This window comes from Heterodontus francisci, unplaced genomic scaffold (genome assembly GCF_036365525.1).
Source record: "Heterodontus francisci isolate sHetFra1 unplaced genomic scaffold, sHetFra1.hap1 HAP1_SCAFFOLD_78_2, whole genome shotgun sequence".
In the NCBI taxonomy this organism is placed as follows: domain Eukaryota; kingdom Metazoa; phylum Chordata; class Chondrichthyes; order Heterodontiformes; family Heterodontidae; genus Heterodontus; species Heterodontus francisci.
The window spans coordinates 122777-128776 of record NW_027142277.1 but is presented as its reverse complement, the minus strand read 5'-3'; positions in this window follow the sequence as shown (position 1 = coordinate 128776).

Sequence of the window (6000 nt, the reverse complement as noted above, 5' to 3'; positions counted from 1 at the left end):
ATTGAGTTAATCGCCCCCTGTCTCTGTATCACACACTCGGGGGATGAGTAGACCCCTCACTGTCTCTGTATCACAGCCTCGGGGGATGAGTAGACCGCCCCCTGACTCTGCATCATTGATTCCGGGAATGTGTAGACCGCCCCCTGTCTCTGTAACACAGAGTCAGTGGATGAGTACACCGTCACCTGTCTCTGTATCACAGACTCAGTGGATGAGAGGACCGCCCCCTGTCTCTGTATCAAAGACTCAGTGGATGAGAGGACCGCCCCCTGTCTCTGTATCTCAGAGTCAGGGGATGACTAGACCGCCCCCTGTCTTTGTATCACACATTCAATGGATGAGTAGACCGCCCCCTGTCTAGGCATCACAGACTCAGTGGATGGGTAGACCGGCCCTTGTCTCTGTATCAAAGACTCAGGGATGAGTAGACCACCCCCTGTCTCTGTATCACAAACTGAGGGGATAAGTAGACCGCCCCCTGTCTCTGTATCACAGACTCAGTGGATGAGTAGACCGTCCCCTGTCATTGTATCACAAACTCAGTGGATGAGCAGACTGCCCCCTGTCTCTGTATCACAGACTCAGGGGATGAGCAGACTGCCCCCTGTCTCTGTATCACAAACTCAGTGGATGAGCAGACCGCCCCCTGTCTCTGTATCACAGACTCAAGGGATGAGTAGACCGCCCCCTTTCTCTGTATCACACACTCGGCGATGAGTAGACCGCCCCCTGTCTCTGTATCACAGGCTCAGGGAATGAGGAGAGCGCCCCCTGTCTCTGTATCACAGACTCAAGGGATGAGTGGACCGCCCCCTTCCTCTCCATCACAGCCCCAGGCGATGAGTAAACTGCCCCCTTTCTCTGTATCACAGATTCAGGGTATGAGTAGACAGCCCCCTGTCTCTGTATCACAAATTTAGGGCATGAGTAGACCACCCACTATCTCTGTGTCACAGACTCATGGGATGAGTAGTCCGTCCCCTGTCTTTGTGTCACACACTCAGTGGATGAGCAGACAGCCCCCTGTCTCTGTATCACAGCCACAAGGGATGAGTAGACCGCTCCCTGTCTCTGTATCTCAGACTCAGGGGAAGAGTAGACCGTCCCCTGTCTTTGTATCACAGACTCAGGGGATGATGACACAGCCCCCTGTCTTTGTATCACGGACTCAGGGGATGAGTAGACCGTCCCCTGTCTTTGTATCACCGACTAAGGGGATGATTAGACATCCTCCTGTCTCTGCATCACAGACTCAAGGGATGAGTAGATCGCCCCCTGTCTCTGTATCACAGACTCAGGGGATGAGTAGACCGTCCCCTTCCTCTGTATCACAGACCCAGGGGGTGAGTAAACTGCCCCTTGTCTCTGTATCTCAGACTCAGGGGATGAGTAGACTGCCCCCTTTCTCTGTATCACAGACTCAGGGAATGAGTAGACCGCCCCCTGTCTCTTTATCACACACTCAGGGGATGAGTAGACCGTCCCCTTCCTCTGTATCACAGACTCAGGGGATGAGTAGACCGCCCCCTGTCTCTGTATCTCAGACTCAGGGGATGAGTAGACCGCCCCCTGTCTCTGTATCTCAGACTCAGGGGATGAGTAGACCGCCCCCTGACTCTGCATCATTGATTCCGGGAATGTGTAGACCGCCTCCTGCCTCTGTATCACAGTCTCATGGGATGAGTAGACCGTCCCCTTCCTCTGTATCTCAGACTCAGGGGATGAGTAGACTGCCCCCTTTCTCTGTATCACAGACTCAGGGAATGAGTAGACCGCCCCCTGTCTCTTTATCACACACTCAGGGGATGAGTAGACCGCCCCCTGTCTCTGTATCTGAGACTCAGGGGAAGAGTCGAACGCCCCCTGTCTCTGTATCATCGACTCAGGGGAAGAGTGGACCGACCCCTGTCTTTGTATCACAGATTCAGGGGATGAGTTGACCGCCTCCTGCCTCTGTATCACAGTCTCATGGGATGAGTAGACCGTCCACTGTCTTTGTATCACAGACTCAGGGGATGAGTCGACAGCCTCCTGTCTCTGTATCACAGACTCAGGGGATGAGTAGACCGCCCCCTGTCTCTGTGTCACAGACTCAGGGGATGAGTAGACCGCCCCCTGTCTCTGTATCACAGACTCAGGGTCTGAGTAGACCGCCCCCTATCTTGTATCATTGATTCAGGGGATGAGTAGTCCGCCCCCTGTCTCTGCATCGCAGACTCAGGGAAGGAGTAGACCGCACACTGTCTCTATATCACAGATTCAGGGGAAGAGTAGACCGCCCCCTGTCCTTGTATCACAGATTCAGGGGATGAGTTGACCGCCTCCTGCCTCTGTATCTCAGACTCAGGGGAAGAGTCGAACGCCCCCTGTCTCTGTATCATCGACTCAGGGGAAGAGTAGACCGACCCTTGTCTCTGCATCACATACTGAGGGGATGAGCAGACTGCCCCCTGTCTCTGTATCACAGACTCAGGGGATGTGTAGACCGCACCCTGTCTCCGTATCACAAACTCAGGGGATGAGTAGACCACCCCCTGTCTTTGTATCACCAACTCAGGGGATGAGTAGACCGCCCCCTGTCTCTGTATCACAGACTCAGGTGATGAGTAGACCGCCCCCTGTCTCTGTGTCACAGACTCAGGGAATGAGTAGACCGCCCCTGTCTCTGTGTCACAGACTCTTTGGATGAGTAGACCGTCCCCTGTCTCTGTATCACAGACTCAGTGGATGAGAAGACTGGCCCCTTTCGCTGTCTCAAAGACTCAGGGGATGAGTACACTGCCCCCTGTCTCTGTATCACAGACTCAGTGGATGAGTAGTCCGTCCCCTTTCTCTGTATCACAGGCTCAGTGGATGAGAAGACCGGCCCCTGTCTCTGTATCAAAGACTCAGTGGATGAGTAGACCGCCCGCTGTCTCTGCATCATAGACTCAGGGGATAAGTAGAGCGCCCCCTGTCTCTCTATCATGGACACAGGGGATGAGTAGAGCGCCCTCTGTCTCTGTATCACAGACTCAGTAGATGAGTAGACCGCCTCCTGTCTCTGTATCACAGACTCAGGGGATGAGTAGACCGTACCCTTCCTTTGAATCACAGACCCAGGGGATGAGTAAACTGCCCCTTGTCTCTTTATCTCAGACTCAGGGGATGAGCAGACTGCCCCCTTTCTCTGTATCACAGACTCAGGGAATGTGTAGTCCGTCCCCTGTCTCTTTATCACACACTCGGGGGATGAGTAGACCGCCCCCTGTCTCTGTATCACAGACTCGGGGGATGAGTAGACCGCCCCCTGTCTCTGTCTAACAAACTCGGGATGAGTAGACCGCCCCCTGTCTCTGTATCACAGACTCAGGGGATGAGTAGACCGCCCCCTTCCTCTGAATCACAGACCCAGGGGATGAGTAAACTGCCCCTTGTCTCTCTATCTCAGACTCAGGGGATGAGTAGACTGCCCCCTTTCTCTGTATCACACACTCGGGGGATGAGTAGACCGCCCCCTGCCTCTGTATCACAGACTCAGGGAATGAGTAGACCGCCTCCTGTCTCTTTATCACATACTCGGGGGATGAGTAGACCGCCACCTGTCTCTGTATCACAGACTCAGGGGATGAGTAGACCGCCCCCTGTCACTGTATCACAGACTCAGGGGATGAATGGACCGCCCCCTGTCTCTGTATCACAGAACCAGGGGATGAGTAGACCGCCCCCTTCCTCTGTATCACAGACCCAGGGGATGTGTAAACTGCCCCTTGTCTCTTTATCTCAGACTCAGGGGATGAGTAGACCGCCCCCTGTCTCTGTATCACAGACCCAGGGGATGAGAAAACTGCCCCTTGTCTCTTTATCTCAGACTCAGGGGATGAGTAGACCGCCCCCTGTCTCAGTATCACAGACTCAGGGGATGAGTAGACCGCCCCCTTCCTCTGCATCACAGACCCAGGGGATGAGTAAACTGCCCCTTGTCTCTTTATCTCAGACTCAGGGGATGAGTAGACCGCCCCCTGTCTCTGTATCACAGACCCAGGGGATGAGTAGACCGCCCCCTTCCTCTGCATCACAGACCCAGGGGATGAGTAAACTGCCCCTTGTCTCTTTATCTCAGACTCAGGGGATGAGTAGACCGCCCCCTGTCTCTGTATCACAGACCCAGGGGATGAGTAGACCGCCCCCTTCCTCTGCATCACAGACCCAGGGGATGAGTAAACTGCCCCTTGTCTCCTTATCTCAGACTCAGGGGATGAGTAGACCGCCCCCTGTCTCTGTATCACACACTCAGATGATGAGTAGACCGCCCACTGTCTCTTTATCACACACTCGGGGGATGAGGAGACCTCCCCCTGTCTCTTTATCACACACTTGGGGGATGAGTGGACCGCACACATTCTCTGTATGACAGACTCAGTGAATGAGTAGACCGCCTCCTGTCTCTGTATCACAGACTCAGGGGATGTGTAGACCGCCCCCTGTCTCTGTATCACAAACTCAGGGATGAGTAGACCGCCCCCTGTCTTTGTATCACCAACTCAGGGGATGAGTAGACCGCCCCCAGTCTCTGTATCACATACTCAGGGGATGAGTAGACCGCCCCCTGTCTCTGGATCACAGAGTCAGTGGATGAGTAGACCGCCCCCTGTTTCTGTATCACAGACTCAGTGAATGAGTAGACCGCCCCCTGTCTCTGTATCACAGACTCAGGGGATGAGTAGACCGCCCCCTGTCTCTGTATCACAGCCACAGTGGATGAGAAGACTGCCCCCTTTCTCTGTATCTCAGAGTCAGTGGATGACTAGACCGGCCCTTGTCTTTGTGTCACAAACTCAGTGGATGAGTAGACTGTCCCCTGTCTCTGTATCACTGACTCAGTGGATGACTAGAACGGTCCCTGTCTTTGCATCACAGACTCAGTGGATGAGTAGACCGTCCCCTGTCTCTGTATCACAGACTCAGGGGATGAGTAGACCCCCCCTGTCTCTGTATCACAGACTCAGGAGATGAGTAGACCGCCCCCTGTCTCTGTATCACAGACTCAGGGGATGAGTAGACAGCCCTCTGTTTCTGTATCACAGACTCAGGAGATGAGTAGACCGCCCCCTGTCTCTGTATCACAGACTCAGGGGATGAGTAGACCCCCCCTGTCTCTGTATCACAGACTCAGGAGATGAGTAGACCGCCCCCTGTCTCTGTATCACAGACTCAGGGGATGAGTAGACCCCCCCTGTCTCTGTATCACAGACTCAGGAGATGAGTAGACCGCCCCCTGTCTCTGTATCACAGACTCAGGGGATGAGTAGACAGCCCTCTGTTTCTGTATCACATACTCAGGGGATAAGTAGAGCGCTCCAATTCTCTCTATCATGGACACAGGGGATGAGACGAGCGCCCTCTGTCTCTGAATCACAGACTCAGTAGATGAGTAGACCGCCTCCTGTCTCTGCATCACAGACTCAAGGGATGAGTAGACCGCCCCCTGTCTCTGTATCACATCCTCAAGGGATGAGTAGACCACCCACTTTCTATGTATCAGAGACTCAGGGAATGAGTAGACCGCCCCCTGTCTCTTTATCACACACTCGGGGGATGAGTAGACCGTCCCCTTCCTCTGTATCACGGACTCAGGGGAAGAATAGACCGCCCCCTGTCTCTGTATCACAGGCTCAGGGGATGAGTAGACTGTCCCCTTCCTCTGTATCACAGACTCAGGGGATGAGTTGAACGCCCCCTGTCTCTGTATCATCGACTCAGGGGAAGAGTAGACCGCCCCCTGTCTTTGTATCACAGATTCAGGGGATGAGTTGACCGCCTCCTGCCTCTGTATCTCAGACTCAGGGGAAGAGTCGAACGCCCCCTGTCTCTGTATCATCGACTCAGGGGAAGAGCAGACCGACCCCTGTCTTTGTATCACACATGCAGAGGATGAGCAGACCGCTCCCTGTCTCTGTATCTCAGACTCAGGGGAAGAGTAGACCGCCCCCTGTCTTTGTATCACCGACTCAGGGGATG